The following is a 12,280-nucleotide window of genomic DNA, read 5'->3' on the forward strand; positions in this document are numbered from 1 at the left end:
GCGCATCTTCTAAAGCAGATGGAAGATACCAAGGCGGCGGCGAGGAGTGACTGTCCACCAAGCCTTGACGGAAGATGTCGTGAAGACAGCCACTCGGTTGGAGGTCAATCCTGAGGCGGGCAAGGAAGCCATGCCTCGCTTGGACGCCGAGCTTGTGGCCAAACATGCACCAGAGAGGCGTCCATCTAAAAAAAGTACGCCAATTCCTACAGCGGTGAAGACGAGGACGGCTCGGGAGGCAGTCGTCTGGTATCGCGATAAGATGATTGAGGAGAACGTACAATACCCCATCACTCGTGACTTCTTTGATGACGAGTTCCCGTGGTGTCTTGCTGATGGATCTTTTCATGCGACGCCTGATCATTACACGTCTAGCGAGGACTCGGACGCTGCGGAATGATTTTACTTTCTTTTATTTCTTGTTTCTCGTTGGATTGTGACGCCTTGTTTTGAGCCTTTGATTTGTATCTTTATTACTCAGACTACTTTCTTTTAATAAAATTTCATATTTTTCTTCTTTAGTTGTGTCGATTGCTTTGGCTATCTTTGAGATAGTAATTCTGTGTGCCAACCTTTATGGTGGTCCTTGTTGCCTCGGAACTAGCTCATGAGTCTCTGGGCGGTAGAGGTTTTTCACCGTTTAACTCTAAGATCATGTCACCCTTATGAAATTTGGTCTGTGTCGAGCATCGGTACTATTTTTCCCTCCATGTACACCTTTTCTCCCAAGAAATCAAAGAGAGATGTGCAAACAGGCACGGTTCTGGCTCGTCCCAAGCTCATTTTTTTTCGAAGGCCTCTTTGAAGAGGATGTCAGCGGAGCTGCCATTGTCAATCAAAATCCGTTTCACGATATTGTTAGCGACTTGGATTGACACCACAATTGCATTGTTGAGTGGGTATACTATCCTTTACGACTCTACCTTCATGAAGTTAATTGCCTTATACAGATAGGCAAGCTCATTGTCGGCGTAGGCAGTGAACTTCATGTAGTGAACAGACTCTCCTTTGAGGATCTTTCGAGTGTATTTCTTGAACTCGTTGTTCGAGTCTCCTGTGTGCAGCCCACCGAATATGGTGTTGATGACATTCATGGTAGTTGTGTCATCACTCACGTCTTCCTGGTCGATGCTGACTCGGAGGGTCTCCTCGGGTGCTTGTCCCTTGGCCGACCCTTTCTTCTTCGACTTCTTGGAGCTGTCAATTATCCATTTAACAAACTCCTTCAGCTCCTCTTTTCGAATTATCATCTCTATCGGCCTTCTGAGCTGAAAGCACTTGGCGGTAAGGTGACTGTCGTCCTGATGGAAGTTGAGCAGGAGGTGTGAACTTTTCTCGCATGAGAGGGAATATCCGATCCGACGTGACTTTGAGGGGAGAGAAGTCTAAGTGTTTCCGGAAGGTGTCCACAAATGGTTGAGATGATCTTCCGTGTTGGTTTCCCCCATTCATCCTCTTCTTCTTGCATGACCTTCATGGTCATGCTCGCTCCTTTTGCCCCCCCCCCCCCCCCCCCCCCCCCCCCCCCCCCCCCAATTTGCCGGATTTTTGATAGTTTAGGCAATCCTCAACTCCCATGTACTTCACCCCCCGAACCATGAGCTTTGACAATGTGGTTGGGCAGTCCGCCACAATGAATTTCATGAAGTCGTCAATTCGAAGCCCTTTAGTTATAGTGGTAATTACATCATCGTCATCGAATCGATCGACTTTGTTAGACTCCTCTGTTAAATGAGCGAGGTATCTTTCGAGAGATTCCTCGCTTTCTTGCTTGATGGAGAAGAGGTGCAACTTGCTCTTCTTTTGGACCTGAAAGGTTGCGAACCGAGTGAGAAACTATTTTTGGTGTTCCTCGAAGGAGTTTCCCTTCTTAGGTTTTAAATCATTCATACCCCGCCCTTATGAGGGTTAGACTGAAGACTTGGCACATAATGGCCGGTTAGTAGCGCCATATCGTCATCGAAGTGTGGTATTGCTAGATGTAGTCAACAGTGTCGCCTATCTCATTGTAGCGGATGAGAGGTATGGTGAATCCTGCGCGATACTCCTCCATGAAGATTTTTGCTTCGAAGGGAGTGGGCGACTTAACCTTCATCTCTTGCACTACATGAGTTGTTAAGCGACTCTCATGTAACTCCCTAATCTCGTTGCGAAGGCTTTGGATCATCGTATCATAATCCAATGCCCTAGGAGGCGGAGTCAGTAGTCCTCTCTTGTTTGACGCTTGGTCGAGCGGGTTTTGAGTAGTGGCTACCCCCTTTCGGACAGTGTGATGGGGGACCTAGTTTCGCGAGATCTCCAACCGTAAATTTATTTGCTGCCTCAGATTCGTGCCTTGAGGTGTCAGCCTGGTGAAATTTCTTCGGATGGGCTCAGGGAATCGCGAAACCTGGGCGCTGCTTCAGCCTCGGGACCGAGTCGCTCGAAGGTGGAGTGTCAAGATTGGTTGGCGGTGTGGCTGCCTCATCGGCCCTGGCTTAGCCAGTGTTCCTCGTCACGTGAATGAGAGTCTCGTAGCACTCTCCGCATGAAGCGAGAGCGGGTGGATTTCTTTGTTAGGGGCTTCCTCTCGCCGAGCGCCCTCCGGGATGTTATCCTGCCCGTCCAGGAAATCATGGAGGAGAAGGTTACTGCCATGGATTTGAAGGACTATCCACATTAATTGGTTCATGTGCCCTTCGACTCGGGCAGCCCTTTCATCATGGAGATCGATGACGGGAGGAGGCGAGACGCTTAACTCGGGAGCAGTCTCCTTATGCTCAGCTTGTTGTAGTTGGGCTCTCTATGGGGAATTAGGGCATCATTTTCAAGTCTTGAGTGGGCTCAAGTGTGGGAGAATACGTCAGTGGTGTGCACTGCACCACCTCTTTTCGAGGTTTTGTGATGATGTGTCGTTGGGAGGATCGGATTCCCATGCTGAGACTTAGGATTAAAACTTCTATAGGGTCTCAGGATGAGACCTTTAGGATGTTGATGTTGGGAAGTTACAAGTTTGTATCAAACGCGAACAATAGTTTTGATACCAATTGATGGGAAGACAATATGGTATCAGGCACGAACTATCGCTATGATACCAATTGTTGGGAAATAAGGTGGTATCATACACGAACAATCGCTCTGACACCAATTGTTTAGAAGTCACAAGTTGGTATCAAACACAAATAATCGCTCTAATACTAATTTTTTGGGTAAACAAAGGCTATTAGTATCGGACACGAACGATAGCTCTGTTTCCATTTGATGGGTAAATTACTTCTCTAAGGTTAGTTAGGCTTCCCATGTATTGAACACGAACTATCGTTTTAATATTTTTTTTATTGGGTAACCAATCTCTCAACCCTTACAATATGTTTACTAGTGCGGGATAAAAGAATACACAAACAATCGCTAATCTTTAACGTAAACAATAATTAACATGATACTCAAAATTACTCAATAACAACATATCTAATATTTAAGAAAAGCACAATCAACACAAACTATAAGAGGATTTAGTAATACATACTTTTCGGCTCAGCTACAGAACCTCAACACTCCTAGCTTTTTGGATCTCATTGCTTCTCGAATTTATCGACGGTTCCTCACTCTTTGGATCTTCAGATCTCCAAGCTCTCGGACTCCTCGATCGGTGACTCTTTACTCTTTGGATCTCCAAGCTCTCAGTCTCCTCGGCGACTCCTTTCTCTTTGGATCTTCGGATCTCCAAGCTTTGGACTCCTTAGCTTCGTCGGTTGATCGATACCATAATCTTCCGAGATGTAATATCCTGAAGGAAAGATACCAACGTGTGGGCAAACTATTATCTCACTAATTACTCCAACAAGGTGTTGGAATAATTCTTTCTTTCTTTGGGAAATGGTATCAACGAATTTTCCAACTCTATGAGAGAAAGGAAAAAGTCCAAGACTAGGGGGAGGAGGATTGCCAAAATTACAAGAGTGGAATAAATGGAATGGGCGATTTTTGCACTACCCCAAGCCCCATATTATAGGCTTTCTATCTTAACAAAAATAGAATATGCACTTACATGATTTCCTTTGATGTTATTCTAATTAATGTGAGAGATTTATTCTATGAATAGAACAAATCAAATATCTTCAAGATACTTTAATAAATAAAATATATAGTTCATATATGATATTTATTTACTTCTCAGTTTATAATATAATATGGAATATCTCTATGATATTCTCAATAAATAACATCATTAATATACTATTTATTTCTTACAATAAGAGATACTGCTCCATAAATAGGATAGCAGAGAATCTCTTCATGATACTCTCAATAAAAAAAATATAATTAATATTATATTTGTTTATCACAATAGGATATACTATTCCATAAAAGAAAAAGCAGAGAATATATCCATGATACTCTCATAAATAATTACAGCATTTAATACTCACTCAATCGGATCATATTTAATATATAATATTTATTTCCTATTTGAGAAAAGCCTCAATACATTTAGGCTTTGATAAAACAAATCCAATACCTATGTACCATGATGTACATGCCTACCACAAGTTCTATTGGGCCTTGTGGGATGATTGAAATTGCTCTTTTACAAGCCAATTTAAAACTAAGTGATATTCCGAGGTTACTTAAACAATTAACAACTTATTCGTAAAATACTTTATTTCCCCATCATATGATCCCTGAGCATTGTTGATTCTCCAACGAAAGATTCTTTCATATGTACTTACTATAAAACTGGGCGCAATCAATCAGTTCTAGAACAAACCCTTACATTAGTGAGCATTGACTTATTTTCAGGAAGGTTGGGTTTCGTATCTGTAAATTACTTTCCACTCAGATCATATCCCGAATGCCCAAGACATAAGTATTAGGCATCTTTAAGTAGCCATTAATGAATGAGTTAACGAACCCGATAATATAACCTAGAAGTCTGTGACCACTTCAAAATTTAGATCAAGTCTCATTATGACAATCATAGCAATCCCAATTAGTGTATTGTAACGGTGCTTAAACGATACGGTAACAATACAAGTCTTTCAAGGTCGTACACATACCAAATGTGTAGAATGCTCCCGCCAAGTGATTAACCTTTCACTTGTGTTCTACATATGTGATTTTAGATCCAGCTATCCATGCAGTATCAATCACCGACCATATGTTTTACTTCACCGCTTAAACTTACATGCCCAACATGTAATTCAATTTAATACGGAGGCAATGGATGATAGTTGTTATTGATTCTAACTAGAAAATAACCCACTAATCAATAATGCTAATAAAGTAAACTGTCTATTATATTCAGTAATCATTCATGTTTATTTTATTATCTTCAGTTGGCAATATTCCTAAGAATTGATTGGTAAGAGCACATGACTGTTTTCGTGCCCCCTCCTTCTAGTGCCAAAATGTTAACGCTCGAAATCAAGTCAACACTAGTGACCCATTCGCAGTTCAGCCCAGGGCTTGACCCTGAGGTCTAGCATAGGCTAGTGTTGTCACGCGCAAGAGATCACCAACTTTCGGGGGTAGCCAAGATTCATTTTAGCCTGTATCGTGTCAGAGGAAAATAAACATGAACTAGAGGGATGCGGAAGGTTTCCCTTCTTCGCATTCTCCGACTTTCAAGATCAGTATTAGTGTAATGTTCACATTAAGGAGATGACGTCCTCTTAGCTCAAAAGCGTGAATACAGTAGTCTAGAGAGAATTTGGGCTTTCTTAGGTAGTATGTGACTTACTGAAATGAAGAGCAGAAGGCGTGCATGGCACAAATTCGAAAATCCTCGACAGGGGCCCGCGCAGTGCAAGGGCCTCTACGCCACGCCGTAGGTTGGGGACCCGAGGCCGCCCATATAAGGGCGGGCCTCGCCCTTGGTTGGCGAGGTCGTAGGCCGTTTGGCGAGCCAGTGGTGGCGATTGGGCCTGCCCTTAGTCTGGGTCCTATGTTGATCTGCAAGGCCTGCCTTGATTGGCTGGGCTTGCGTGGGGCTTGCGGGTCTTCCCCCTTGGGTTAGGCCTCGCTCGAATCCCACATGATCTGCCCTTTGGGCTTGATCCCCCTTGTGGCTCGCGGGGGCCGCCGGCATGGATGGGCCCGCTCGAAGCTCGCGGGGCCCACCGTTTGGGCTGGAGCCGTGTTTTTTGCTCGATGGGGCTGCCTAAGATGACAGGGGCCCTAGTGCGAGGAATGATTTTGTTCCTCGTTTTCCGTCGAGTTTTGTCTTTTTCCGAGGGCCGATTTTGATGCTATAATAATAGGTAGTTAATCAAGGAAAGGCATACTTAAGAGAGTGTTACATAGATGGTCTTTTTGGATGATCATTAGTCACACTATGATTCATACATATCTTAGACAACAAGAAGGGAAAGTAGTGCGGAATCTTGGAAATGGGGGAAATCCTGCGAGTTCCCAATTTTACCTGTGAGTATTCAAGTGAGATGTAGGATGGTTGTTTACATCATAGTGGTTGTTCTATTATATAATGTTATCGTTTTGAAGATCACTTCAGTAGCAGATATATAAATTCTTTTCTTATGGACCGGAGCCAATCTATTCTACTTTGCAACCATAGTCAAATGTGAATAAATAAAGCCTTCTTTCATGTGTCCCTGATTATCGCAACATCAAAACTCTTAATTTCAGAGTATATGATATTGACTAAAAGGATACAACCATGTGTGTGTGTGTGTGTGTGTGTGTGTGTGTGTGTGTGTGTGTGTGTGTGTGTGTGTGTGTTGAGTAAAACCTCACCCATCTGCTAATGTATGAAAGTCACATAGGGCGTTGTTGACAATATTTTGGGATCTTGTTACCTGAAACCAATTAGACTCGCGACCAATCAACACATAAACGGATCTTTAAGATAAACCTCTACATTTTTATGTACATTGCCAAGCGAGTGATACCAAAAAGACTCATTTAATTTGTTGTTGGTCGTACCTTAGAATGAAGTCAAGGTGAGGGTTTGCTCATTATTTGAATCGAAATATATATATATATATATATATATATATATATCGCGCAAAATCTTTCTTTCGATTCTTCTCTTTTTATTTGTTATAGTCTTTGAGTGGATCGAATGAGGAATTTGGATAAATGAGGGGTCGAAACCCATCAGACTAAGGAAAAGAGTTTTCATTATTTGCTAGTAAAACCTTAAACATTTTCCTCCTACTAGCTGTTACCTCAACATAACTTTTCTTCTATTTTAATTGTTGCGAATATGGGTCGTTTTTCATTAATTCACTGTACGTATATATGGAAATATTGGTCATTTCGCAGTAATTCAACTTATTTAAAATACATTCACCCCTATAAATAGCCGCCTACACAACGAAGTTTCCGCGAAGTAAGTTTTTTTTTCTGCCGCAAAAACCCCAACCCCAAAGTTCTTACAACGAAAAATTGTTTCTATCGTGGAGTCCCAATTTTTTTTATCTCTAGGACGGAAGAAGACTTCCGTCATCAAAAGTAACGTTTCCATGACAATTTTGAGTTCCGTCGTTGAAGAATAACACTTTTTCACTATTAGCGCACAATAACAATCCTTTCGGCTATAGTATGAATTCATTGTGTTAGCTCCTACTCGTCATTGTTTGATGTTCTTGAAGATTTGTAAATCTTGTGAAATATAGAAGGGATGGCCATCATTGATTTGAATCCATGCCGATAAAGTTGGTATTGAAATTTCAGTTTAGTTAGAGACAAGATGTCGCACACAGTATAGAATCAATGTATGCGACAATCTGTTCCGATGCAATAATGGAAAAACGAAAGAAAATGCAAAAACATAATTTGACACAAAAAAAATGGTAATCCAGTTGAGTGCAACGTCACCTACTCTAAGGGGCTCTTAACCCTATGAAAAGGAAATTCACTTTCTCAATATGAGTCAATAGTACAACAATGGACTTATATGAACAACACCGATCTCAATGCTCTTTTCCTATTACTACATGTGAATTCCAAACCAAGCTCCCCTGAATTTGAGACCCCTCTCAATTTCACTTATAAAACATTATCTCGATGTTTGGATACCTGCCATATTAGCGCTGGTGAAACCTTCAATCACGAATTCAAAAAACTCAACAACTCTCTAACACTCAGATCTCTGGAAATGTGTTTAGATAATCACACCACACGCATCAAACATATAGTTTTTCATTCCACTAATCGTTCACGTTTAAGAATCCTAAAAATTTGATGGATGCATCAAGACTACTAAGGGTGAATCACTTTAATTTTACAGTAGTCAACACCTCAGGAAGTCTATCTAGGGTTTTCGTACACATACACGCGCGAAGAACCAAAGTAGAAAGTATTCCGCGAATTATTCTGGTGAAATAAAAAACATGCCAGAAATACAGTTCTGCCACAGTCGTCAAGATGTCTCAATAAATAATAAGCTAATACAAAACGTAACAACAAACTCATATTTGGCTATGGTTTTTAGGCAAGCGCTTCCAGAGCAGTACTCAACAGATATAACCTTTGTCAAAAATAAGTTGACACTCCAAAGTAAGGACTAGTAATTAACAAGTCAAAATAAATGACACATTAACAGATAGAGTACTAAAGAAAAGCAGAAGCAAGCAATCCACAAAGAAAAATGAGGTTTAGGCCAACATACCAGAAGAACAGAGGCTGATACAACACACAACTGTTGTCAATGGTACCCACAAGAAAAGTTGTAATCTTTATATTATACATTTGATGTAATAAAAAGTCTCATGAAGACTCTTACTTGTAATTGCTTATTCATTAATAAAAAGTTGAAACGTTCATTCATTCTTCCGTGTCTGTTTGAAGCTTTATGATAAAACATTAGTCTTTAGTCCATAAACAAACTAAACAACTTACGAAGAGACAAATGTAGATTTGCATGAACAAACTCTTCGTAGTTTGCTTAAAACGATATATTCGCAATCTAAGAGTCAAAGGACTATTGACCCCAGTATGATTGTTAGAAGAATCTATGATGTCTGGTTATAAGGCATTGAGAGTTGGAGACTCTATAGTTCTTATAGGTATCTTCCGAAGGTACTGAATTGACCAGTGCACTTCTAGAGACAAGATAAGAACAAACCATTTAACCTCTTATGTCTCGAAGTCACTATGTATGAATTGCATCGTGCTTACCTTAATCCTGAAATGAGACATGTCATTTCACACCTTAGTACTCTCATTTGAGAAAGTCAGAGTTCGGACTCACTATGTGATTCCGAACAAGGCCTATTGGTGAAGTACTAAGTTGTGAGTATGTCATGAGTAACTTTGTGAAGTTCTCATAGATATGGAATTCATGTACAAGATTGCTGAAATGCAATATATATCACCTCATGCTTTGTTCCTTGGAGTGTGAATAAATGAACTGGCCAGTGTCCAAATTGAGTCTTGACTCTTTTGGATGAAACAATGTGACTTATTAGCTCCTCGTCAATACATTGTTTCTAACTTATTCACAAGCGACAAAGGAGTTGAGGAAATAACAGCTAAAAGGGTAAAATGGTAATTTTGTATATCCCGACTAGCTGATGATATTCATGAAGGGTAAACATGATAATATTCTGTGGATCCACTCATTACAATTAGGTTGAATTCTTGAGTAGAAAATAAATTCATTTGAACCGAGAGATTTTCAGTGTCAACTCTTTAGTGGAGTCAGTTGACATTAAGCTAAACTTGGAAAAGGTTTGTGAACTTTTGAGTCCAAGTATTTTAGCTCAAGCTTTGTTCATTTGGATCCATGAGGTCACTGTCATGAATCACATCGATTAGGAATAGTTAAACTGGAAGCTAAGTCGAAACAAGAACGAAAATAGTCTAAAGGGTATTTTTGTCTTTTGAGACAAAGGATGAAATGAATGTCAATAAATTTTTTGACAAGTTCATTTGATGACTTTGTTGGAATTGATTTAGGGTTTAAGAAAAAGTTTAACGCTTCGCAAAGCGGCGGAATTTTAAAAAATTTATTTTCAAGTAAAAACAGTTTTTTACTAACCTAGACAAAGAGCAAGAACATATAAATAAAAACTATTATAAGCTAAGAAGTTTACTAACCTTTCTTGAAGCTTGAACTTTGAGAAGCTTTTGGAAAGTTGCAACGCTCGTTTCCTCGCAGCACGTCTCTCTTTCTTTCCTCGGAAACTCAAGCAACCACGATGATTTCTATCACTAAATCACTCGAAATAAAAGGAATCAGTGAGTGGGCAATTTTAAACACTACGACTTAAGAACGAGTCTTGAAGTCGCAGAGCTAAACTCTAGGTCAAATGAGGACCTAGGTGCCAAAACAATAAAACGAAATTGAATAGAGAGAGAGAGAGGGGATCGGCCAAGGTTCTAGAGAGAGAGTCTCTCAAATCTCTAAAACTTTGGAATGAAACAAATGTGAAGAAATGGCCTCCTATTTATAGGAGAGGTCTCACCTTCAATAAGGTAGTTTCCTCTTCTATAGAATATCACATATTCATGAGCCAATTTCCCATTTTTTTTCTTGAGATGCTCGGCCAACATAGGCTTCATTAAGCCTTGAATTTGTTTCCTTTTTTGTTCCTTGCCTTGCCTTGTCTCTCTCTTGGCCGAATCCCTTATGCATCCATATGCAAATTTGTTTCCTCTTTTTCTTTTGGCAATTATCTTGATACATTTATGCACAAAATAATCTCTCCTTTTTTCTATAGGGTACGCGCCCAAACTCATTCTAGAAGGAGCTTCTAGAAGCTTCTTCATTTGTTCATGACAACATGAGAAAGGCCCATTAAGAATTTTCAATAAAATTCTTATGAAATGAAATTAATCCACAAGGCCCAATTATTTCAATATGGCCGAGTGACATTAAGTCATCAAATGAACTTGTCAAAAAATTTATTGACATTCATTTCATGCTATGTCTCAAAAGACAAAAATACTCTTTTGACAATTTTCGTTCTTGTTTTGACTTAGATTCCAGTTTAACTATTCCTAATCGATGTGATTCGTGACAGTGACATCATGGATCCAAATGAACAAAGCTTGAGCTAAAATACTTGGACTCAAAAGTTCACAAACCTTTTCCAAGTTTAGCTTAATGTCAACTGACTCCACTAAAGAGTTGACACTGAAAATCTATCGGTTCAAATGAATTTATTTTCTACTCAAGAATTCAACCTAATTGTAATGAGCGGATCCACAGAATATTATCAGTGTTTACCCTTCATGAATATCATCAGCTAGCCGGGATTTACAAAATTACCATTTTACCCTTCTAGCTGTTATTTCCTCAACTCCTTTTTCGCTTGTGAATAAGTTAGAAACAATGTATTGACGAGGAGCTAACAAGTCACATTGTTTCATCCAAAAGAGTCAGGACTCAATTTGGACACTGGCCAGTTCATTTATTCACACTCCAAGGAACAAAGCATGAGGTGATATATATTGCGTTTCAGCAATCTTGTACATGAATTCCATATCTATGAGAACTTCACAAAGTTACTCATGACATACTCACAACTTAGTACTTCACCAATAGGCCTTGTTCGGAATCACATAGTGAGTCTGAGCTCTGACTTTCTCAAATGAGAATACTAAGGTGTGAAATGACATGTCTCATTTCAGGATTAAGGTAAGCACGATGCAATTCATACATAGTGACTTCGAGACATAAGAGGTTAAATGGTTTGTTCTTATCTTGTCTCTAGAAGTGCACTGGTCAATTCAGTACCTTCGGAAGATACCTATAAGAACTATAGAGTCTCCAACTCTCAATGCCTCATAACCAGACATCATAGATTCTTCTAACAATCATACTGGGGTCAATAGTCCTTTGACCCTTAGATTGCGAATATATCGTTTTAAGCAAACTAAGAAGAGTTTGTTCATGCAAATCTACATTTGTCTCTTCGTAAGTTGTTTAGTTTTTTTATGGACTAAAGACTAATGTTTTATCATAAAGCTTCAAACAGACACGGAAGAATGAATGAACGTTTCAACTTTTTATTAATGAATAAGCAATTACAAGCAAGAGTCTTCATGAGACTTTATTACATCAAATGTACAATATAAAGATTACAACTCTTCTTGTGGGCACCATTGACAACAAACTCCCACTTGACTCAAAGAAGATGTGTGTAGTCCTTCATGCCTAATCCCTCTCGATGTTGGTCGAAGACCTTGTTCGCTAGGGCCTTTGTGAATGGATCTGGTAGGTTGTCCACCGTTGAGATCTTCTTCACTTCCATGTCTCCGCGTTGCATGATCTCTCGAATCAAATGGTATTTCCTCTCAATATGCTTAGAGCGCTTATGGCTTCGAGGTTCCT

This window comes from Urtica dioica, chromosome 2 (assembly GCF_054948205.1).
Source record: "Urtica dioica subsp. dioica isolate 48M chromosome 2, U.dioica_male_clone48M_v1_H2, whole genome shotgun sequence".
NCBI classification, from domain to species: domain Eukaryota; kingdom Viridiplantae; phylum Streptophyta; class Magnoliopsida; order Rosales; family Urticaceae; genus Urtica; species Urtica dioica.